Source organism: Nomascus leucogenys, chromosome 15, assembly GCF_006542625.1.
Source record: "Nomascus leucogenys isolate Asia chromosome 15, Asia_NLE_v1, whole genome shotgun sequence".
NCBI classification, from domain to species: domain Eukaryota; kingdom Metazoa; phylum Chordata; class Mammalia; order Primates; family Hylobatidae; genus Nomascus; species Nomascus leucogenys.
In genome coordinates this window covers 11,450,075-11,475,713 of record NC_044395.1, presented here as the reverse complement: position 1 = coordinate 11,475,713, position 25,639 = coordinate 11,450,075, and the positions used below count along the sequence as shown (strand labels likewise).

Sequence of the window (25,639 nt, the reverse complement as noted above, 5' to 3'; positions counted from 1 at the left end):
TTACTATTATTTGATTACTGTTTATTGAGCACCTCCCCAAGGATATAGCGGAGATGGTTTGGCCTTTGAAAAACCAATGAAGCAGGGAAAACAGAATACGTTACAAGGGTTGAGTGTTATGCAGAAAGATTACAGCATATGTAGGCCCCTCTGAGGGTAGTTCGTGTGAATCTGGTTCAGCCAGTTCAGTGAACATCTGCATGTATCCCAGACCAAGCAAGCAACAGTATTTATTTTATTTTCATTAATATTTAAATTATTTTTTTGCTTAGACTCTTCTCATGCACAAGAGCAATAGGATTTAACATCTAAATGTAACAGGTGTGACAGGCCACCTGTGTTCAGTCTTCTCTTTTTATTCTTTTCTTTTTTGAGGCTTCTTGCATACCCCAGTTTTGATGGGAGTTGGCAGGGCATGTGGAGTTGTACAGTGTCAGTCTAAAGAGGAACAAGGGAAGATGGAGATAAGGAAGAAGTTAAAGTTAAAGCAGGATTTAAAGTTATAGAGGGATGGAATGAGGTAAAAATAATGAGTTATACCTTAGGAATGTCTCCCAAATTCTCACTTAACTGCAGCAGGAAGTATAGGTTAGAAGGGAGAGAAGAAAACCACAGATTCACCGTCTCTCTGATTTGAAAGGGACCCAATAAGACATGTGGTCCAACCTCATCTAATTATTTAAATTGCACCTGCAACATCCCAGGAAGGCTTTCAGTTAGAATGCTTTCGTTGAAGGGTGATGCCTACCCGACAAGGCAGGCCATTGGATTGTAGGGCAAGCTCAGGCTGTGAAGAGAGACACTGCTTTTTGTTGAGATATCTTAAAAAATAAAAACTTCTATCTTATGGCTTTAATTCTGCCCTTCTGTGTTCTTTCACTTAATGTTTACAAAGTTCATCCATGTTGTAGCATTTATCATCACTTCATTCCTGTTTATTGCTGAATAATATTTCATTGTATGGTTAATACCACATTTTATTTATCCAACCATCGGCTCATAGATATTTGGGTTGTTTTTACTTTTCAGCTATTATAAGTAATGCTCCTATGAATATTAATGCACACATTTTTGTGTGGACATGTTTTCATTTCTCTGGGATATACACCTGGAAGTGAAATTACTGGGTCATATAGTAACTGTATGTTAAACGCTTTGAGTGGCCGCCAGACTATTTTCCAAAGGACTGCACTATTTTATATTCAGTGTAAGTATATTGCATATATACGCGGGTTCCAACTTCTCCGTCTCCTCACCAGCACTTGTTATCATCTGTCTTTTACATTATAACCATCCTAGTGGCCATGAAGTGCTATCTATTGTGGTTTTGATTTGTACTTCCCTGATGGCTAATGATGTTCAGTATTTTTAAATGTACTTATTGACCATTTGTATCTATTCTTTTGAGAAATATTTATTTAGGTCCTTTCCCCAGCTTTAAAAAAATCGTTATTTTGTTACTGAGTTATAGTTTTTTGTCTATTCTAGACACAAGTCTCTTATCAAATATATGATTTGCAAAACTTTTCTCCAATTCATCAAGTTGTCTTTTCATTTATTGATGGTATCCCTTGAAACACGAAACCTTCTAATTTCGATGATATCCAGTTCACTCACCTTTTATTGCTTGTCCTTTTGGTGTCATAGCTAAGAAACCATTGCCTAATCCAAGGTTACAAAGATTTATGCCAATGCTTCTGAGAGTTTTATAGTTTTAGCTCTTACATTTAGGTCTTTGATCCTCATCGTCTATTTTTAAAAAGCAAGTTGTATGTCGTTTAAAACTCAGATACTCAGTCCTCATTCAAACTTCATCTGAAATCAAGATTAGAGGAAAAAGAGTTTAGCAGAGTCCTTCCTTGCAAGTGACCCAAAAGGTTGCAGTTTTATAAGACAAAAATAGACTAGACATCTCCAGAGACTTTATTATGACTTTGATTAGGACTTTATTATGACTTTCATTAAGGCTTGAGTTTTGAGGTGTTCAAACCTGTAAATATGGGTGATAGACGGATGGACCCTTTGTAGTTGGCGTAAGGTGATAAAGAGAATAGGAGGCTGCTGCCCACCGCCATTTCAACACGGCCAGCAGCTCTGCTCTCTGCCTCCTGTCCTGTGTCTTTCCTCCTTTGGATCTCTTGGCCTGAGATCCTTTCAGATGGTGATTTTTGGTCCCCTTTTGTCCACGTAGTTGCTTACACATGCTAGTGCACCCCCAGAGCCTCATGTCTGCCTGTCCACCCCATCTCCCTCCTCATTCTGGGACTGGAGACAGTTTGGTTTTTTTATGTATCAGGATAATGACCACCTCTGTTTCTTCCCATATGAGCTCCCACTCCCTTCTTCTCTACCTGCCTTCCTTGGAGCTAATTCACACATACCTCAGATTGCTTCTTATTTTTCATGTTTTTTTCTCTTCCTATAGATAGAACTCATAAGGTTTCCATGGAAACCCCCGATCAGAGGTAGGGGATTCTTGAACGGAGGTGAGATACACAAGCTTTGCTCATTTCTGAGGGGCTCTGGGAGTGTCTCCCTCACTCCTCCGCCAACTCCTTCTCCAACTCTTCCTGGGTCAGCTCTTGGGTCTGTGTCTATAAGATGCTTCAGAAGCCCCCAGAACTTTGTCTTAGGATTGAACAGATGGTGGTGACGATGGCCCTGAGAGTCCAGGCTCTAGGAGGAGGCTGCTGCTGGGTGGGTTGTTTGGCATCTGCAGAAAACTTGAAATCTGGTGTGTTTCCCAGGAAAAGGGAAGTTCTTAATGGCAATCCAATTCTCCCTATTGCGTCAAGAGACAAGTCCTGGTTAGGAGAGCTGGGTCCCAAATCACCAGCATTGTCTTCCTCTTATTAGACAGTGATGGAAAGGCCTTCTGGAGGCAAAGGCATGGCTGTGATAATCACCGGAAGGCCTTCCCATCTCTGGTTGAGATTCTTGTACGCCCGGTCTTTATATGAATGGCAGGTCTTAGGCATGCATATAAGCAAATTAACATGCTGGAACTGGAAGGGATTCAGAGTCTGGAGGTTCTAATGTATAGGTTGAAGGTTCCTGGAGGACTGTGGAGTTACAGCAAAGGCTCTAAGAGGCCATGTGTGCACTGAATGCTGCCTGGGGACCAAATACATCAACATGGTCACCATCTCTTGGAACTATGCTATTTTTTTTTTTTTTTTTTTTTTTTTTGAGACGGAGTCTCGCTCTGTCGCCCAGGCTGGAGTGCAGTGGCGCGATCTCGGCTCACTGCAAGCTCCGCCTCCTGGGTTCACGCCATTCTCCTGCCTCAGCCTCTCCGAGTAGCTGGGACTACAGGCGCCCGCCACCACGCCCGGCTAATTTTTTTTTGTATTTTTAGTAGAGACGGGGTTTCACCGTGGTCTCGATCTCCTGACCTCGTGATCCACCCGCCTCGGCCTCCCAAAGTGCTGGGATTACAAGCGTGAGCCACCGCGCCCGGCCGGAACTATGCTATTTTTTTAAATAATAAAAATTAACCCCATACTTGAAAAAATTGCAAACTACTGATTTGTTGTAGACCTATTACCTTACAAATGAAGTAAACAGGGGCTCAGACAGCAAGAGTGAGGTAGCGACTAGCCTGAAGTCACCCAGCTAGGACCGGAAGCTTGGGGTGGGGAGTTAGTGGCAGCACCCACTGCTCTGTTCACTCACACTGTGGAAAGTGCTGTACTGGGCAAAGGGGGCCTCCTCTGACCAGCAAGTGCCTACTCCTGCAGCTCAGAGCCTGAGAAAGAAACTACACATTAAAAGTGAAACTGAGGTGGTTTCATCTTCCCAGAATAAATGAATGATATCAGTAGAAAAGCTAGGGGATTTTTCTGGGGATTGGGGGGAAGGGAGTTCAAGGAAGCAGCAGTTCTGAGGATACTGATTTCATTCATTATCTTTCTGAAAAATAAATTAATATTTTAAATTAGGTTCCTAATCACAGAGTGTGAATCATAACAGAAGGATTGGGTGGCCTCCCTTTCAAGACCAGAGCTGGGAAGAGCTTTGAACCTGAGCCTGATTGTGGCTTTAGATCTGGTGCACTTCTCTCCACTTCTGCACCTAGGCCAGTCAAATCCAGAACTTGTGTTTTTTAGGGGATTTCAGAGGAGTTGAGAACACTAAGTTCCATAATTAAGCATCATTGATTTTTAAATTATTTTGGCTCTGAGGTTTAAACTGGCATTGAACTCTCAGGTTCAGCTTAGAACTCTCTTATATTGTGAAAACTGCCTCAATGTTTCCATTCTGAAGACCTTGCAGTTGCTTGATTTGCATATAGGGGTGTGATATTTAAGTGTGTGGGAAAGTGGATGAATGTGGGTGACTATGTTATGCATTTATGAAAAAGCATCCAGGAATATAGGTGATCATGTGGCTTGTCAGGACTTGGCAGGATGCAGATGGCACACTCGGATAGGGTAATAGGGGGAGTTTAAGAAAGGGACTCTCTTTAAAGGTGTGGGTAAAGTTAAGGGATATCAGCAAAGGATAAATGGAGCAAAGGATAAATGAGGCAAGAGAGATCACCTGACCTGAGCTGTGGCCTTGGGTGCAGAGATGCAGTCAATCCACAGGGAAGTAGCAAGGGAGAAGCTGAGGGACAAACCCCCGTCCCAATTCTCCTCCTGCCCTCCTGTGTCCAGCCAGTACCTCCCTTGGCAGGCCCCAACCAGAAGCCAGTAGGCAAGAGAACTGGTTACACTTCTCAGAAGGGCCAGCCTCCTGGGTCACAGAGCAAGATGGGGCTGTGGGGCTATGGAGCAAGATGGGGGGATCTACTCTACACATGGAGAGTGGATCCAGAGTTGAATGTGTAATGGTAGGTCAGGTAACATCTTACTGTGAGAACACTCAGGCATCAACTGGGGCTGACCTGGACTTGAACTTGAAGAGTGTTTCCTACTTCAGAGTCTTGCTCTCTCACTCTCTCTCATTTCACCTATTCTGCTTCTTTCTCCCTGTGGTAGGGAAGAACCTTGTTTCCAATGTGTGGCATCTTGACTAAATGGCAAGTACAAGGGCTATAGAGCCGAATCATATTAGCTTGAAATTTTAGCTCAGCCACTTACTGAATGTGAGCCTTGGGCTAGTTACTAACCTTGCAAGTTCCAGTTTCCTCATCTGTAAAATGCTGGTAATGTTAAACTCCTTGCAAGGTTGATATAAGAATTAAAGACTATGTATCTTTATCTGTGTCAGTATCTTCATCTCCCAGTATAGTGGTTCGTTCATGTTAAGTGTTCAATAAATACTGGCTATTTTTCTCATATCCACCACCTGGGCTGTCGGTCACACCTACTTATTTTCTCTTATACTTTGCTTCATGAATTCCTTCTTCTTTCCTACATTATTAATCTTTTGCTCTCTAGTGGGTCTTTCCTTTTTATTTCTTAAATACACGTCTCCCTGATGTTAACAAAGAAACCTCTCTCCCAACCTAAATTCTTCTCTAGCTTCTATATTTTGGCTATTGTTCCCTTCATGAATATATATATATATATATATATATATATATATATATATATGTGTATATATATATATATGAATATATATTTCTGTCTATTTGTCCATTAATGCATCTATCCATCCATCTTTATTTTTATTTTTATTTATTCATTTCTTTTGGGATGGAGTCTTGCTCTGTTGCCCAGGCTGGCGTGCAGTGATGCGATCTCGGCTCAGTGCAACCTCCGCCTCTCGGGTTCAAGTGATTCTCTTGCCTCAGCCTCCTGAATGGTTGGGATTACAGGCATGCACCACCACGCCCAGCTAATTTTTGTGTTTTTAGTAGAGATGGGGTTTCACCATGTTGGCGAGGCTAGTCTTGAACTCCTGACCTCGAGTGATCCACCTGCCTTGGCCTCCCAAAGTGCTGAGATTACAGGCATGAGCCACTGCGCCTGGCCCATCCATTCATCTTTAAAAATCAGCATACACGTATTGCCCTAAGTGTCTTGCCACCTTTTGACTTCTCAACACCCTGCAGATTTGTTTGTTTTCTACCGTTGTGCCAAAAATGATCTCAGCAGTCTCTAATTAATTTCCCAAATGCCAAATCCAATGGCCTATTTCTAGACCTCATCCTGCTTCACAGCGTTTGACATTCCCAATTATGTCTTTCTTCTTGAAATACACTTCCTCCTTGGTCTTTGTGCTACTGTATTTTCTTGGTTCTCAGTGTTCCTGCCCAGGTAACCCCCTTCCCCTAAACCCTCCAGTCACTTACGTTTTCTTTCTTGCACACAAGTGTAGATGTTGCTAGTAATTGGTTATTTATTTGACTGTTTCTTCCTGTTGCTCCTCCTGTAACATTCAGGAGAGCAGGGGTTTTATCTGTTCTGTTTATTGTTTTATTCTCACTACTGAACCCAGTGTCCCAGTGCTTGATATAAAGTGTTAGCAAATACTACTTGAATGAAGAATAGATTTAAAATTTATTCCTCCAAGGTAACTCTCTTAGCCTGCTTCTCAACTATATCCTCCCCACATAGACATTTGTGACCTCTTTCTTTGGACTCTAGATTATGGGTCAGAAAACTTTTTCTTAAAGGACCTGATAGTCAATATCTTTGGCTTGCAGGTCATATGGTCTCCATCACAACTACTCACCTCTGCCACTGTAAAGCAAAAGAAATTATAAATAATATATCAATTAATAGGTGTGGCTGTATTTCAATAAAACTTTGTTTACAAAAACACACATCCCACGGGTCATAATTTGCAGAACCCTACTCTAGCTTATATTTCCAGTAGTTCAGTGAAAACTGTCACATGATTAACTTAATGGCACCTCAAATTCAGCTCATCTGACCTGGAATTATCTTCTCTTCATTCTCCAAAAGCCTCTCCACTTGCTTGTGATACTCAGCTCAGTTTATATTATGCCAATTCTTCTGGTACTGTGGGAGAGAAACCTAAGATAGCTTCATCTTTACATTTTCCTTCCCCCAATCCAATCAACGACCGCATTCTGACCATTTTGTCTCTGCAGTTTTCCTCACTCAGACCTTGCTGAGCTCAAGCTTTCCTTAACTCTACCTTGATCACTGCCTCCCCTCCTAATCAATCACCCTCATTGTTCTTAAGCAGATCTGACCATGCCATTCTCGTCACTCCTCTCAAACCTGTCAGGTTTCCTGGTGCCTACCAGGTGTTTAAATTCTTTAACATCATTTCCAGCCTCCTCACTTCCTTCTTGACTCCCCTTCCTTCATACCTTTGTTCTTTCTTTCCTTTCATCCTGGAATACTTTCCTGTCCACTGCCAATGAACATATTTATGCTCTAGGTCTCAAGTCAATTGCTACTCACTTGGAGGCTCTCCCCAGCCCCAAAAGCCTGGAGAGTCACCTATCCCACTGCACTCCCCTTCTGCCTTGTAGTGTGGTTGGCGTTGGTTCTTTATACCCCTCTTCTCCCCCTTAGTATTGCAAAGCTTCTTGAAGGCAGGGACCATGGCATATCCATCCTCATAGATTGTTGTTTGTGGAACTGAATTACAACTTTAACCCAAGAACCCTTTACTGTGGTCATGGGATGAGTCCCATTGGTTGCTGGAGATCGGAGGTCCTTCCCTGTGTCACTGTGTGTCTGTGTGCGTGTGTAATGATGCTTCTTCCTGCATACGCTTCTATTGTTCCCTTCCCAGGCCTCATAATTATGCTTTGTGAAGTGGCCAAAGGAGGGATGGGAAAATACTTTCTCACTTCTCTGTCCACTTCTGTCAGGCAGATGCCCTAGAATAACAGAACATCATATGTATAGGCTTGGAAGTTTGACAGATTTGAGTTGGAATTCTAGTTTTTTACCTAGATGTGGGCCTTGAGCAGGTTATTAAACCTCTCTCCACATATAAGTTTTCCCATCTGTCAAGTGAGATTCTAATATCAACTTTATAGGACTGTTATGAAGATTAAATTAGGTTTTGCATACATATTTTTCTCTTCCATATCTGCCTGTCCTCTGCCACATTTTCTCCACTATTTCTAAAGATTTAGGGGCTCATTTGTAGGGGTGGCTTCCAGCATTCTGAACAGGAGGCCCCTTGAGAGAATCCAGGAAGACCTCCTCAAGGAGTGTCCTTCTCTTTCTGCTTTCAAGGCACTCAATCTCTTCCATCCCCAGATTCTTAGAATTTCACTTTGAATGTTACTCACAATATACTTTTTTTTGTTTTTTTTTTGCGATGGAGTCTCATTCTGTCACCCAGGCTAAAGTGCAATGGCATGATCTCGGCTCATTGCAACCTCCGCCTCCCAGATTCAAGCTATTCTCCTGCCTTACCCTCCCAAGTAGCTGGAATTAGAGGCACCCGCCAGCACGCCCAGCTATTGTTTTTTTTTTTTTTTTTTTTTGTATTTTTAGTAGAGACAGGGTTTCACCATGTTGGCCAGGCTGGTCTCAAACTCCTGACCTCAGGTGATCCGCCCGCCTCAGCCTCGCAAAGTGCTGGGATTACAGGCATGAGCCACCATGCCCAGCCTCACACTATACTTCTGCCTTAAAAAACAGAAAGTTGCCCAGTCACCACTGGCCACGGTGCACTGGCAGTAGCAGCAGCTAGACAGAGCATGCTCAGCAGATGAACCCCTTTCCTTGGCTGTGAAATATTTAGCAAATCCTTCACTCCTGCTGGGCTTGTCCATAAGTGGAGGAAGGTGACATCAGCCTCTGTCTTCAGTTTGTGTGAGGGAAACAGCAAGGAATGCCTAGTCCATTTCATGAGCATGGAACCACTTCACCGTGTGTTTGCTGGGTGTCTGTTGGACCATGATTGTAGCTGTTTAAGTGCTTAGAGGGTCTTTTGGCAGAGAAGATTTTTAGTTTAGATTATTTTCAGAAAGGAGATGGGATGTGAAAAGTAGAAGCAGCTAGAAGCAGTCTCTGGGCCTCCCAAGTCAGGGAGTGCAAAGCTGTTGAATATCAAGATGATGGCATTTTAAGAAGTATTGTCTGGCTTCATGACTAATGGCTCTGGATGTGAAGTATCCCTAGGAAGATTTTTCAGAAAAGGACTAATTTGGCACAGGCTTCTCCTGGAGTCACGGCTCGCAGTGGATGCCACACACTCCAGAAAGGCAGCGTGTTTGCTGACACACAGGCCTACACACATGTACATGAGGCCCAGTGTTTATCATCACAGCCAGACTGTATTTAGAAGGAATGGAGGAAAAAAAACTCCCCAAAGTCACTGAGGCAGTGTTCTTTGGCTGGCAAATAAAAGATGGTCATTGCAGGGAGAGTGGGCTCTTGTGCCAGGTGAGTGGGTTTGCAGGGCTTCTCAAAGGACAAAGCACCCACCCCCAGCCTCTTTTCTGTGCTTATGGTTCCACAAAGCAAGGGGTGCCAACAAGTTCCTTCACTTCTTGGATTCCGGCTCCAGCATTTCCAGACATCTCAGGGTTTTGTTTCCTGGCCCTCAGTGTGCATAGAAACAAGCATCAGCCTGCCCCTGCCCTTCCGCCCCCACCCGCCCCGCTCCACAAGTAGCCTGTTTGGCCTAGGAATGTGCAACGTTTTTTCTTTCAAATAACCAGGCCCACAAATACAGATTATATAGGATTATTAAAAAATAGCTATAGTTGGCCGGGTGTGGTGGCTCATGCCTGTAATCCCAGCACTTTGGGAGGCCGAGGCAGGTGGATCGTCTGAGGTCAGGAGTTCAAGACCAGCCTGGCCAACATGGAGAAACCCTGTCTCTACTAAAAATACAAAAAAATTAGCCGGGTGTGGTGGCGGGTGCCTGTAATCCCAGCTACTTGGGAGGCTGAGGCAGGAGAATCACTTGAACCCGGGAGGCAGAGGTTGCGGTGAGCCAAGATTGCACCATTGCACCCCAGCCTAGGCGACAAAAGCGAGACTCCTCCTCCTCAAAAAAAAAAAAAAAAAAGCTATGGTTAGTATGGAAAGGGGGAAAAATAGTAACTTTATAGTGGAGAAAACTGGCAAACACTACCTTGGTGCTGATTTAAATGTTGGTATCCCCCAATATGAACCCCAAAATTCATATTGAAACCTAATCCCTTATGTGGTAGTATTAAGAGGTGGGGCCTTTCAAAGGTGATTAGGTCATAAGAAGGAGCCCGCATGAATGGAATTAATTCCCTTATAAGAAGAGGTCAGAGGGGCTGGGTGCAGTGACTCACACCTGTAATCCCAGCACTTTGGGAAGCTGAGGCAGGCAGATCACTTGAGTCCAGAGTTTGAGACCAGTCTGGGCAACATGGCAAGACCCCGTCTCTACAAAAAAGTACAAAAATTAGCCTGGCATGGTGGCACATACCTGTAGTCCCAGCTACTCGAGAGGCTGAGGTGGCAGGATCACTTGAGCCAGGGAGGTTGAAGCTGCAGTGAGCTGAGATTGCACCACTGCCCTACTCCAGCCTCGGCAACAGAGTGACAGTGAGACCCTGTCCCAAACAAACAAACAAACAAACAAAGAAGAGATCAGAGGGAGCTTTTTTGCCCCTTCTGCTGTGTGAGGACAGTGAGAAGTCATCAGTCTGCAACCTGGAAGAGGGCCCTGCTAGAACCCAGCCATGCTGGCACCCTGATCTTGGACTTCCTGGCCTCCGGAACTGTGAGAAATAGATTTCTATTGTTGAAAAGCTATCCAGTTTCAGGTATTTTGTTATAGCATCTCGAACAGACTAAGACACTCAGTCCGGTGATCAAGGTCAACATCAATGATGAGTCACATTGATATTATAGTAGTACATACTCCTGAGATGATGTGCTGACAATGGCACATCATCTCTGTGATCTTCCTCCCCAAAACCCACTGCTACAGTCTAATCATGAGAAAAACAACAGTAAAAAAAATCCCAGCCGGGCATGGTGGCTCATGCCTGTAATCCCAGCACTTTGGGAGGCCGAGGCCGAGGCAGGCGGATCACGAGGTCAGGGGATCGAGACCATCCTGGCTAACATGGTGAAACCCCGTCTTTACTAAAAATACAAAAAATTAGCCAGGCCTGGTGGTGGGCACCTATAGTCCCAGCTACTCGGGAGGCTGAGGTAGGAGAATGGCGAGATCCTGGTAGGCAGAGCTTGCAGTGAGCCATGATCGAGCCACTGCACTCCAGCCTCGGTGACTGAGCCAGAGTCCATCTCAAAAAAAAAAAAAAAAAAAAATCCCAACTGAAGAACCTTTTGTAAGATACCTGATCAGTACTCTTCAAAACTGTCCAAGTCATCAAAAATAAGGAAAGTCTAAGAAACTGTCAGCCAAGAGGAGCCTAAGGAGATAAGATGAGAAATGTAATACAGCGTCCTGGATGGAATCCTGGAATGGAAATAGGAAATTAGGTAAAAGTTAAGGAAACCTGGATGAAGAATGGAGTTTAATTAGTAATTATGTATTAATATTGATTGTTGGTATAATGATTTCAACAAATGCACCATACTAACGTGAGATGTTAACAATAGAAGAAACTGGGTGTGGAGTCTATAAGAGCTCTGTGTATTCACAACTTTTTTCTTGGGGGGGTGGGGAGACAGAATCTTACTCTGTTATCCAGGCTGGAGTGCAGTGGTGTGATCTGGGCTCACTGCAACCTCTGCCTCCTGGGTTCAAGCGATTCTCGTGCCTCTGCCTCCTGAGTAGCTGTGATTATAGGTGTATGCCACAGTGCCTGGCTAATGTTTTCACATTTTTAGTAGAGACAGGGTTTCACCACGTTGGCCAAGCTGGTCTTGAACTCCTGGCCTCAAGTGATCTGCCCGCCTCAGCCTCCCAAAGTCCTGGGATTACAGGTGTGAGTCACTGAACCTGGCCACAACTTTTTTGTAAATTTTAAACTCTTCTAAAATAAAAAAAATTGATTTAACAAATAGCTAATGTTCACATCAATTCATTAAAAAAAAAAAAAGAGAGAGAGACTCCCTGACTTGGAAAGAACCTTAAAAGTCACCTGGTCAAATGGTGTTTGATATTTATTTCTTTATACAAAAACACTACCCAAACACAATATTAAGTGGAAGTCCAATGACATTAAATAAACGTAGACTTGCTCTGGCTGCAGTGGGGAAGAAGCCCCTGTGTCCACCCATCTGGTTCCTTCCTCACCTCCTGCCTGTCTCTGGGCATTGCTGAGCAACGTCTGGCACTCTGTATGCATCACCCTGCTTCTCAAATCCCTCCTCTCCTCATAACCTCCCTATCTTCCTTGAGCATCTATCTCTAGAAACGGATATCCTTCCAAAAACAAAACAAAACAAAACAAAACAGTTTTTATCTTTTTAATGAATTTTCACTACTGTTATGATTCTTAGCATTTTTTACATGGGTCAAATCTGTGTGTAATTTCTATTTATGGAATTTTATAATGGCTTTGAGTCCATATAGAATATATGTCAAATACAATCTTTCCAGGTAATTTTTTTAGTTTTTGAAGACATCCTTTTGCTCTCCCTCACTCCCATTGCTTATTTCCTTTGCAGGATTGATAATTTCTGCCCTTTCGACTGGTTGATAGTTGCAGACTGGTATGCCACTCTTCTTTGACCCCATCTAGGCCAAACTCATGTCTGCTTTCCATGACCTTATCTAGGAGCTCCCTTAGCTTCCCTTTCTTCCCATCTCACTTGATTCCATGGCACTTTACTCTACCACTCTCCTCCCAGTGTCCTTAACTCTCATGCTCACTGCCCTTTGACTGAATGCAACTTGCAACCCAGCCTTAGATCCACTCAGCTGCCTGCCTTTCCTTCTCCTAGGCCACTGAGTGTTACTGGAGGGACGCACACAAGCACATGGCCTGTGCCACTCTAAATTTGCAGTTTCTAAACTTGTCCCTTCTTGCTGGACATCACATTTCTCTCTCTACCCAGCTCTGCTCTTTTTTCACATTGGCTATTTCAGACCTCCACTTTCCTCAAGCCCATAATCCCCCCACTTGCCCTACTTCATCTCAGCTGACAGATTCTTAGTACTATTTTAAAAATAAAATTGAAATCATGAGATGAGAGCTCTTGCAACTTCTTTATCCCCTACCCAGGAGCTTATCTGCAGCCTTACTCTTTCTCTCACCATTAGTGTTGTGGGTCTCATCTTCTCCTGCTTTCTCAGACCTTGTATAATCTATCATTCTTTATATATGTAACTTTCTGTCACCTCACTGAAATCTCTCCGCCAACATCACTGAAGTCCTTCTTGGCATCTTGATTTTAGTTTGTTTTTGTTTGTTTGTTTGTTTGTTTGAGAGAAAGAGTCTCGTTCTGTCACCCAGGCTGGAGTGCAGTGGCATGATCTCGGCTCACTGCAACCTCCGCCTCCTGGGTTCAAGCAATTCTCCTGCCTCAGCCTGCCGAGTAGCTGGGATTACAGGTGACTGCCAGCACGCCTGGCTAATTTTTGTATTTTAGTAGAGATGGGGTTTCACCATGTTGGTCAGGCTGGTCTTGAACTCCTGACCCCAAGTGATCCGCCCACCTCAGCCCCCCAAAGTGCTGGGATTGCAGGTGTGAGCCACCATGCCTGGCTGATTTTACTTAATTCTTTCACCAAATATGTGACTAAGCACTTACAATGTACCAGACATGGTACTATGCCATGTGGATACATCTGTGAAAGAGGCAGGTGGAATCACTGCTCTTTCCAAGCCACTGTGTGTGCATGGGGCCAGGGATAACAAACAGAGGAGCAAGTACATTTACAAAATGTCAGGAGATTGGTGACAAATTCTGAGGGCAGAGGGTGGAGGTTATTACTTTAGCTCAGCTGAACAGTGAAGTCCTCTCTGAGGAGGTGGCATCTGAGCTGAGATCTGAATAGAGTGAGGGACTGGACCATTCATGGATCCCAGGGGAAGAGCATGCAATCAGTGGGAACAGCAAAGACAATGACCCGGAGTTAGGAAGGAGTGTGGTATACTTGAAGAACAACCAGAAGCCCATGTGATTGGGTCAGAGTGAGTAAGTTAGAAAAGGTGGAACAGGAGATTGAAAGCAGGGACAAGTCTCCAGATCATATGTCTTTGCCCTCTGAAATGCATTCTAGTTTTAGCCTCCAGGTTTTTCTCCTATTTCTCCTGCCACTCCTACTCAGCCTTTTTTCAGACTCTGCTCTTCTGCTTGTCCTTTAAGTACTGGTGTTTGGCAAGATTCTATCCTAAGCCATCCTCTCTTTTCTTTGGATATCTTATCCCTGGACAGAGCACAGAGAAACCACTCAATAAAGGTTAGTTGATTCAGATTATTGTCAGTTTCATATCAATTCTGGCAACTCTCCTCAGACCAAACTTCAGTCTACCTATAAAGCTATGGAATGATGGCCTGATACTCATATTATACAGTATGCATGACCAAGCAAAGAGGAAAATGGGATTCTCTCCTCCCTTAATTTCAGGTTTTATCATTCTATAAAGTCTGCGTCTTAGTCATCACTACAGCCCTAATGCCTAGTGCAGTGCTTGGGTGACTGTTGAATGAATTCATGAATCCAATAAAAGAAAGGCAAGAATTATTACTTGGCAACTAGTTCATACTACTGACTAATAGTTAATATTACTCCTACCATACTTTTATACTCCTAGAGATAAATTTTCAGACCTTCACAGGCTGCCTGTGAGTCTGTGTTACATTTCATCTTGTTATATTTGGCTCATTGTTCATGAATTTCAAGATTTTTAGGCGTTTTACTTCAACCACTGTGATTGCTTTCCTTCTGAGTTTCACTTCGCCTTTGGTTTTGACAAGAATGCCTTTTGTATCTTCAATTCAGTCATTGATAAGATTGTTGGACAGGATGAGGCCAGACACTCAGAGAGCTCTGCAGATAACATGATAATTTCTAAACCCTGCTCTGTGACTAATAAATGAGCTTTTAGAATAATGAAATCATTTAATTTGGATGCTAGAAGGGACATTGAAGATCATTAGTCAGACCTGGGTATTTTACAGATGAGGAAATCAAGACTCCTATACATTAAGTAATTTCCCCAATAACACGTGGTGAATAGGGAAAGTGCTGGGAGGGAGAACCAAATGCCAGTTACTTTAGCTTTCCCTATGCAATTTATCTTTATCCTTTCCTTTTTATTTCTAATGTCTATTATATGTTTCCACATAACAAATTACCCAGAACATAGCAAGTTAAAACATTAATAACCATGGTTTATTGCCACAGAATCTGGTTTGGGAGAAGCCTGACAGGGTGGTTTTAGCCTGGGCTCTCTCAGGAGGTTGTGCTTAGATGGCAACTGTGGCTGCAGTCATCTGAAGCATTGACTGGGGCTGGAGGATCCAGTTCCAAGATGGCACACTCACAGGGATGGCAAATGCATGCTGGCAATGATAGGTCTCAGTTTCTCACTGCATGCATCTTTCCTTAGGCTGTTGAGGACCCTAAGAACATGTTAGCTGCTTTCTCCCAGAATGAATGATCTGAGAGATTGAGAAAGCCACAGTGGTTTTTGTTTGTTTTGGTTTTTGTTTTTACAAACTCCCCACAGAAGTCACATTCTGTTGTCTTTGTAATACCCTATTGGTTACCCAAGTCCACCCTCTTCAATGTGGAAGGGGACTACACAGGCTTGAACACCAGAAGATGGGGATCGCTGGGGCTGTCTCATGGTCTGTCTACCACATTTGGCCAGCACCTCAGCTGAGGCTCTTTTTATCTTTGACTAGAGTAAACCTATAACCTCTGAATGATCTTCCCATCTCTATTCAATTTCATTCTCTTTCCACTGCAAATCCCGTACAACTGCCTGATGAATCTTGGTAAAATGCAACTCTGAAAAGGTCATCCTTATTCTACTCTTTTGCAATCTGATTTTTTAAAAATAGTTTAAAAGTTTCTTGTTACTAAGATGATCATATAATTTATTATCCAAACCAGAGCAATTTTGAGAATGAAATGAGATGCTATTAGCAATTACGCATGAACCAGACATGTAAATTAATACTGTCTTGAGAAAACCAGGACATATGGTCATTCTTTTGCCTGCTATTAAGAACAAGAACATTATTCTGTCCATTTTTTTATATTGGCAACAGCTTTCTAGTTTATAATTTTCTCTCTTACTATCAGCATTGAGATTCCTTCTACTCTATCCAATGATACCATTTTGTGTCTCTCAAATATGGCCAGGCTTTAACATATTCTTGCTTTTGCATATACTATTCCCTCCAAATGGAATGGCCTCTCCACTTCCATATTTGTGGACTCCAATCTTCTCTTCAAGGCTGCAATTGCAACCTCCTCCCAACACATTGTGATGCTTCATCTTGAAACCTCCCCAGTACTTTTTACCTTTTCTGTCCTTCCCTTCTTTCTCCCATCTTTCTTCTCTTCTCCTTTTCATTGTTCTTAGATAATTCTTGAGCATCTTCTATGTGCTAAGCTCCATTCTAAGTATGTTCATGAACTTAGCATAAACTTTTTCTGGTAGTTATTTATGTACCTGTCTTGTTCCCTGCCTTAAATCATTTTGTGCTGCTATAACCGAGTATCAGAGACTAGGTAATTTACAAACAAAAGAAGTTTATTTCTCACAGTTCTAGAGGCTGGGGAATTCAAGATCAAGGTGCCAGCAGGTTTAGTGTTTGGTAAGGGCTTGGTCTCTGCTTGCAAGTTGGCAACTTGAACATTGCCTTCTCCGGAGGCGAGGAACCCTGTTCCTCACTTGACGGAAGAGTGGAGGAGACAAAAAAGAGAACAAGAGAGGGCCAAACTCACCATTTTATACCAATCCCACCCATGGTGGGGAGCCCTCATGGCCTAATCACCTCTTAAGGTTCCCACCTTCTAATACTGTTATGATTAAATTTCAAAATGAATTTTGGAGGGGACAAACATTTGAAGCATAGCATCCCCCCTACAAGTTTATAATCCCCTAAGTATAGGACTGTATCATACTCATTTAGCAAGGATCTCAATGAATGTTGCATGAATGTTTTGGGTTCTTAATAAATTCTAGCTTAATGAAATAAAACAGATTCTCGGAAAGAAAATTTCTGCAAAGATATTATTATATTGATTTTCATACTAAGGAAAGGCTTCTTTATTAAAACTGGCTTTCTTTCTCAGCTAAACACAAATAAAATTAAATAAGATTACATAGTAAAATTGGGGGAAGGTATAAAGGGAAATATGAACTCTCCTTTCCTTAAGGCTCATGTTTCCCTTTATACATTCCCCAAGTTTCCAATACATCCCCTTCGTATAGAGCCAAATGATGCCTGCCCTCATTAACAACAACAACAACAACAAAAAGTGAACGTTTGCATGGTTTCCCTTCCCTATTTACCTTCCTCACCAAAAAGGACAAAGAAAATATCAGAGTTTCCCCAGGTGAGGTGTAGGTTTTACTTATCCAAGCAGTCACATATGCTTGAGTAGTGGTTTTCAATCTTAGCTGTCCATTACAACCAGTTAAATCGTGTTTAGAAATTCCAACATCCAGGCTGCACCTCAGACCAAAGAGATTAGAATCTTTGTGGGTGAGACCCAGGCATCAGTATTTTTTTTTTTTTTTTTTTTTTTTTGAGACGGCGTCTTTGTGCCCCAGGCTGGAGTGCAGTGGCGCCATCTCGGCTCACTGCAAGCTCCGCCTCCCGGGTTCACGCCATTCTCCTGCCTCAGCCTCCCGAGTAGCTGGGACTACAGGCGCCCGCCAACATGCCCGGCTAATTTTTTGTATTTTTAGTAGAGACGGGGTTTCACCGTGTTAGCCAGGATGGTCTCCATCTCCTGACCTCGTGATCCGCCGGCCTCGGCCTCCCAAAGTGCTGGGATTACAGGCTTGAGCCACCGCGCCCGGCCCTAGGCATCAGTATTTTTTAAAGCTCTTCAAGTGATTCCAATGAATAGCCAAGGATGAAAACCCCTGTGCTCAACCAAAGAGCCCTGGTTAGGTAATAAAGAGACCTAAGTTACTCAGTGACCTTAGAGAAGTTTCTTTTTCTCTTCTGTGAAATAGGATCTCCTTTTAAAAATATTTTCTGTCTTGCAGAACTGTTGGGAAACTCAAAGGAAGTATCAGAGATAAAAGGCAACTAGGATAAAGACTAGAAGACTGTAATCTGTTTATTAGTAGGTTCTATTTATTAGTAGTAATGACTTGGTCATTCTTTGAAAAACTGAGGCTGAGGTTGATTAATGGACCCAGCTGTGGTACAGAGGAAAGTTTCTCTCACCCTCCTTGTTACTCCTCTGGCTTCCCTGACCCACCAGACTCCTCCATGGAAAAGTCCTCTTGCTGCTTCCCCATATGCATTTTTTTCTTTTTTCTGTTCTTTTCTTCTTCTTTTTTTTTTTTTTTTTTGAGACAGAGCTTAGCTCTTGTTGCCCAGGCTGGAGTGCAATGGTGCAATCTTGGCTCACTGCAGCTTCTGCCTCCTGGGTTCAAGCAATTCTCCTGCCTCAGCCTCCCGAGTAGCTGGAATTACAGGCATGTGCCACCACGCCCGGCTAATTTTTGTATTTTTAGTAGAGATGGGGTTTCGCCATGTTGGCCAGGCTGATCTCGAACTCCCGACCTCAGGGGATCCGCCCGCCTCAGCCTCCCAAAGTGCTGGGATTACAGGCATGAGCCACCACACCCAGCCCCCATATGCACTTCTATTTCCTGATGACTTAGAAGTGCTTTGCCATGTGTCCCACTGCTCTGCTGCCTCTCCCACCCCAAGTGTGATGAATCCAGAGAGAACTGCCTATCCTTGACCTCAGGGATTTTACTTTGTTGTTTGCAAGAATATCTTGGTGCCTAGAGACAAGGACTTTGCTACAGACTGGGGTTTCCTGTTGAAGCATTTTGTACATTTTGCTCTAATTTAGGCAGAGAGAGAAAAACAGAAACTTTGCTAATTATCTGTCATTATGGCAATAATGATAGCTAATATTTATTGAATATTTTGTGTGAGCAAGATCTTTACTTGCAGCATCTTAATTCATATTCATACCAATCCAGCAAGCTGAGTACTATTTTTTTAACTCAACTTTATTGGGGTATAATTTACATATAATAAAATGCAGATTGATGAGTTTTGACAAATGTATACATTTTATGACACCAAAATCAAAACACAGAATGTTTCCATTACCCTAAAATTTTTTCCTGTGCTTATCTTTGTTCAATTAAAAAACAAAACAGGCCAGGTGTGGTGGCCCCCGCCTGTAATCCTAGCACTTTGGGAGGCCGAGGCGGGAGGATCACCTGAGGTCAGGAGTTCGAGACCAGCCTGGCCAACATGGCGAAATGCCGTCTCTACTAAAAATACAAAAAACAGGCCGGGCACGGTGGCTCACGCTTGTAATCCCAGCACTTTGGGAGGCCGAGGCGGGCGGATCACGAGGTCAGGAGATCGAAACCACGGTGAAACCCCGTCTCTACTAAAAATACAAAAAATTAGCCAGGCGTGGTGGTGGGCGCCTGTAGTCCCAGCTACTCGGAGAGGCTGAGACAGGAGAATGGCGTGAACCCGGGAGGCGGAGCTTACAGTGAGCCGAGATTGCGCCACTGCACTCCAGCCTGGGCGACAGAGCGAGACTCCGTCTCAAAAAAAAAAAAAAAAAAAAAAAAAAAAATACAAAAAACAGATAGCTGGACATGGTGGTGGGTACCTGTAATCCCAGCTACTCGGGAGGCTGAGGCAAGAGAATCGCTTGAACCTGGGAGGTTGCGGTGAGCTGAGATCACACCATTGCACTCTAGCCTGGGAGACAGAGCGAGACTCTGTCTCCAAAAACAAAACAAAACAAAAACAAATGAAAAATATTTGACCCGGGCAATCATTGATTTGCTGTCACTAGATTAATTTTGCTTATTCTAGATTTTAAAAATTTTGTTTGAGACAGGTTCACACCCAGGCTGGAGTGCAGAGGTACAATCATGGCTCACTGCAGCCTGGACTCTCAGGCTTAAGCGATCCTCCTGCCTCAGCCTCCCAAGTAGCTGGGACCCCAGAGTGTGCCACCACATCTGACTAATTTTTTTATTTTTATTTTTTTGTAGAGACAGAGTCTTGCTATGTAGCTCAGGCTAGTCTCGAACTCCTGGGCTCAGGCAATTCTCCTACCTCAGCCTCCCAAAGTGCCGGGATTACAGGTGTGAGCCACTGCACCCAACCTAGAATTTCATGTATATATACATAGAATATGTACTTTCCCATCTGGCCTCTTACCCTCAGCATATATAATGGTTTTGAGATTCATCTACATAGCTGCAAATAACAGTAGCTTGTTCCTTTTTATTAATGAGGAGTATTCCATTGTTTGGATATACCATAATTTATCTATTCACCTGTAGATGGACTTTTGGATTTTTTCTAATTCTGGGCTATTAAAAATTAAACTGCTAAGAACATTTAGGTACAAATCTTTGCATAGACATGAGTTTATTCCTCTAGAGAAAATACTCAGGAGTGAAATTGCCCAGTCGTATAGTAAATGTATGTTTGAAAAACTATGAGTTTTCCAAAGTGCTTTATCTTAGTTTATTTTCTCTTACCATGACAGAATACCACAGACTGGATAATTTATAAAGAAAAGTATAAAAACTATATTTCTTACAGTTCTGGAGGCTGGAAAGTTAACTTCAAGAAGGCACTGGTGAGGGCCTTCTTGCTGTGTCATCGCATGGCAAGAGAGTAAGAGCATGCCAACTAAGGTCTCTCTTCTTCTTATAAAGCTGCCAATTGCATCATAAGAGCTCACCCTAATAACCTTATCTAATCCTAAATACCTCCCAAACAGCCCACCTTCAAATAGATCAACATATTAATTTTGGGATTAATTTTTGAACACATGAAATCTAGGGGACACATTCAAACCACAGCATACTTGTATCAATTTATACTCCCATTGGCAGTGTATGAGAAATCCAGTTGTTCCACATCCTTGTCACCACTTAGTATTGTCAATTATTTTATTTTAGCCATTTTAATAGGTGTGTAATGGTATCTTATTGTGGTTTTATTTACATTTCCCTGTTGACTAATGTCATTAAGTTTCTTTTCATGTATTTATTGGTCATTTATATATTTTCTTTTTTTATTTGAATATCTTATTAAAAAACAACTTTAGTGAGGTATGCTTGACATACAAAAAGCTGTACATATTTAATGTATACAACTCAGTGAGTTTAGGAATAAGTATACATCTGTGAAATCATTACCACAACCTGTGCCATAAATCTGTCCATTGTCTCCCCAAATTTCCTCCCACCCTCTTTTATTATTATTATTATTATTATTATTATTATTATTATTATTATTATATGTATGTGATAAGGAAACAACATAATATCTACTTTCTTAGCAAATTTTTGAGTATACAAAACAATATTGTTAACTATAGGCACTATGCTGCCCAGGAGATGTCTAGGACTTATTTATCTTTTATAACTGAAACTTTGTACACCTTGACTTATACTCCTCATTTCCCTCTCTCCCAGTCTCTGGCAAACAACGTTCTATTCTCTGTTACTACGACTTTGACTTATATATGGAATCTAAAATTCCATATATAAGTGAGATCATGTATTATTTGTCTTTCTGTGCCTGGCTTATTTCACTTAACATAATGTCCTGCAGGTTCATCCATGTTGTCCCAAGTGATAGTATTGACTTCTTTTTAAAGGCTGAAGAATATTCCATTGTATTTAAGTATGCCACATTTTCTTTATCCATTCATCCTATTGTGAATAGTGTTATTCATGTGTTATTCATGTTATTCACGCTATTGTGAATAGTGCTGCAATGAACATGGAAGTGCAGGCATCTCTTTGAGATCCTGATTTCAGTTTCTTTGGATAAATACCCAGAAGTGGGATTGCTGGATCACACATAGTTTTATTTATTTATTTATTTTGGAACCTCCATAATGTTTTCTATAGTGGCTGCACAAATTTACATTCTCACCAACAGTGTGCAAGAGTTCCCTTTTCTCCACATCCTTACCATACCAACACTTACCTTTTGTATTTATTTATTTATTTATTTATTTATTTGATGTAGTCTTGCTCTGTTGCCCAGGCTGGAGTGCAATGGCATGATCTCGGCTCACTGCAACCTCTGTCTCCCGAGTTCAAGCAATTCTCCTGCCTCAGCCTCTCCAGTAGCTGGAATTAAATGTGCACCACCCACCACGCCACCATGTCTGGCTAATTTTTGTATTTTTAGTAGAGACGGGGTTTTTGCCATGTTGGCCAGGCTGGTCTCAAACTTCTGACCTCAAGTGATCTACCTGCCCTAACTCCCAAAGTGCTGGGATTACTGCACCCAGTCCTTGTATTTGTTTTTGTTTTACAATAGCATCCTAACTTGTGTGAGGTAATATCTCATTGTTGTTTTGATTTGAACCTGGTAACCATCTGTATGTCTTCTTTTTTTTTTTTTTTTTTGAGAAGGAGTCTCGCTCTTTCACCCAGGCTGGAGTGCAGTGGCGCGATCTCGGCTCACTGTAGGCTCCGCCCCGCGGGGTTCACGCCATTCTCCTGCCTCCGCCTCCCGCGTAGCTGGGACTACAGGCGCCAGCCACCTAGCCCGGCTAATTTTTTGTATTTTTAGTAGAGACGGGGTTTCACCATGTTAGCCAGGATGGTCTCGATCCCCTGACCTCGTGATCCGCCCGCCTCGGCCTCCCAAAGTGCTGGGATTACAGGCTTGAGCCACCGCGCCCGGCGTATGTCTTCTTTAGAGAAATGTCTACTAATGTCTTTGGTTCATTTTGTAATTGGGTTATTTGGTTTTTTGCTATTGAGTTGTAGGAGTTCCTTGCATATTTTCTATATTAACCTATTATTGGATATATGGTATCTGAGTCCATTTGAGGTACTATAATAGAACACCATAGACCGGATACTTTATAAAAAATAGAAATCAGGCCAAGCATGGTAGTTCACACCTGTAATCCCAGCACTTTGGGAGGCTGAGGCAGTCAGATCACCTGAGGTCAGGAGTTCAAGACCAGCCTGACCAATATGATGGAACCTCGTCTCTACTAAAGATACAAAAATTAGTCAGGGGTGGTGCCATGTGCCTATAATCCCAGCTACTCGGGAGGCTGAGACAGGAGAAACGCTTGAATCCAGGAGGCAGGGGTTGCAGTGAGCTGAGATCGTGCCATTGCAATTCCCCTTGGGCAACAAGAGCTAAACTCTGTCTCAAAAAAAGAAAAAAAAATAAATACATAGAAATGTATTTCTCATAGTCCTGAAGGCTGGAAGTCCCACATTAAGATGTGTGCAGATTTGATGTCTGGTGAGGGCCTGCTTCCTGGTTCATAGATGGCCATCTTCTTGCTGTGTCCTCATGTGCAGAAGTGGTGAGGGAGCTCTCTAGGGTCTCTTTCATAAGGACACTAATCCATTCATGAGGGCTCCACCCTCATGACCTAACCTCCTCCCAAAGGACTCACCTCCTAATTCCATTGTATTGGGGGTTAGGATTTCAACATATGAATTATGGGGAAATGTAATATTCAGTCTATAGTATATGGTTTGCATATATTTTCTGTCATTCCATATATTACTCCTGTATTTTATTGATTGATTTCTTTGCTGAGCAGGGAGCTGGGTGCTGTTACTACCCTCATCTTATAGATGAAAAAGCAAAAATGTAGAGGGATGAAACGACTTCTCCAAGTTTATCGAACTAATAAGGGAAGAAGCTAGTACCTGAACTCAGAAGGTCTGAAAACAGAGCGTGCTTTCTCTCTCTCTTTAACAATATGCCAGTCATTATTGAAAGCAATTTATATATTTTAACTAGTTTAAGCCCCTAAACAACCACATGAAGTAGGTTCTCTTATTTCCATTTTCTGGATGAAGAGATGAAGGCACAATGAGTTTAGGTAGCTTGCCCACTGTCATGCAGATATGATGAAATTGTTTCAACAGTAACGTGAAGGAAGATGGATTCAGTTGTAACCCCCAATGGCGCAGGATTCACCTACTTTGCCCCTCCCTCCGTCCCAAGAAGTTGAAGAAAGAAGAGCAGAGGGTATTTGGCCATTCTGCTAGAAGCATCCGGGTGACTCCTGGCATGTGTGGTGCTCCCAGGTGCCACAGCCTGTTGCGTCCACTCTGGACCTCACCCCCACAGTCACTCAGTAGGCGGGCATGGGCTGTTGGCCCTGTGCAGAGCACATACTCTTAACCTCTGGACCCTACTGCCTCCCACAGGAGTTTGCTCATCTTGATGGCCTCCCTCACACAAAGTGGCCCCAGTGACTGATGGAAACAGCAAGCGTTGCTGTAGACCTCCTCCACCTGGAGACTGGAAGAACCAAGGACAGGCAAGCCGCCAGACTAATTTGATGAAGATGGCTTTGGGGAAAGCCAGGTTTAATGTTTAGTGTGGTGGCAGGGGTGGGGGTAGGAAGACTGAATTGAGAGCCTGGACAGCATAGTGAGACCTTGTCTCTACAAAAAAAATAAGTAAATAAATAAAAACAAAAACAAAGAAGTTAGCCAGGGGTGGTGGCATGTGGCTGCAGTCCCAGCTACTCAGAAAGCTGAGGTGAAAGGATAGCTTGAGCCTGGCAGGTTGAGGCTGCAGTGAGCCGTGATCTCATCACTCACTCCAGCCTGGGTGACAGAGCGAGACCCTGTCTTAAAAAAAAGAAAAGAATGAATGGAGGAGTCAGTGTGTCCATTGGATGTTACACTGGGGTGAGCATGAGCCAGCCAGAAGGCTTGTGAAACTACCCCTTCTGCAACCACCTTCATCACTAATGTCCCCAAAAGGCCATGTTCTTTTCAGGCTGGAGTACAAGGGTGTGATCTTGGCTCACTGCAACCTCCACTTCCCTGGTTCAAGCGATTCTCCTGCCTCAGCCTCCCAAGTAGCTGGGCTTACAGTTGTGTGCCACCACACCCAGCTAATTTTTGTATTTTTAGTAGAGACAGGGTTTCACCATGTTGGCCAGGCTGATCTCGAACTCCTGACCTCAGATGACCTGCCCGCTTCGGCCTCCCAAAGTGCTGGGATTACAGGTATGAGCCACCACGCCCGGCCAAGGGCCATGTTCTTGCACTCTGCTTTCTGGTTTATGTCTGATTAGGGGTGTCCAAATAGCCAGATAGATAATAATAACAAAGGTCATCATCATCATTGTTATTTTTATTAGCCAACTTATATTGAGTACTAGGTGTGTGTCAGAGTCTATGCTAAAAACTCCAAAGAGTTGTTTCATTTAATTGTTACAACAGCAAGGCAGGCATTCTTATTATCTCCACTTAGTAAACGGGGAAAATGGGATTCAACTGGTTAGCTGAATTTCCCAGCATCACACTAAGTGACAGAGTGAAGACTCAAGGCCAGGTCTACCTGGTTTTGCACCTGGAACCACTTCAGACTTTCTGCTCTTTCCTCCTCATTGCCTCACAAGTAACGTCACAATTGTAATCCCTGTAGCTTTCCAGATTTGGAATCCCAGAATCCCAATGTTCTAGCTCCGTGAGGAAGTAAAGGTGATTTTAATACTCTCGCTCTCTCTCTTTTATTATTATTATTATTTACTATATTTTACATTGTTGGTGGGAGTGTAAATTATTTCCACCATTGTAGAAGACAGTGTGGCGATTCCTCAAGGATCTAGAACTAGAAATACCATTTGACCCAGCAATCCCATTACTGGGTATATACCCAATGGATTATAAATCTTTTTGGTTTTAAAC

At 42.8% G+C, this 25,639-nt stretch overlaps 1 protein-coding gene across 10 annotated transcripts in view; it reads left to right on the top strand.

The window, feature by feature from the left end:
- The window catches only part of GRAMD1B (GRAM domain containing 1B), a 274,683-nt gene that overhangs the window by 20,599 nt on the left and 228,445 nt on the right, over nucleotides 1-25,639 (top strand). The window lies entirely within an intron of this gene.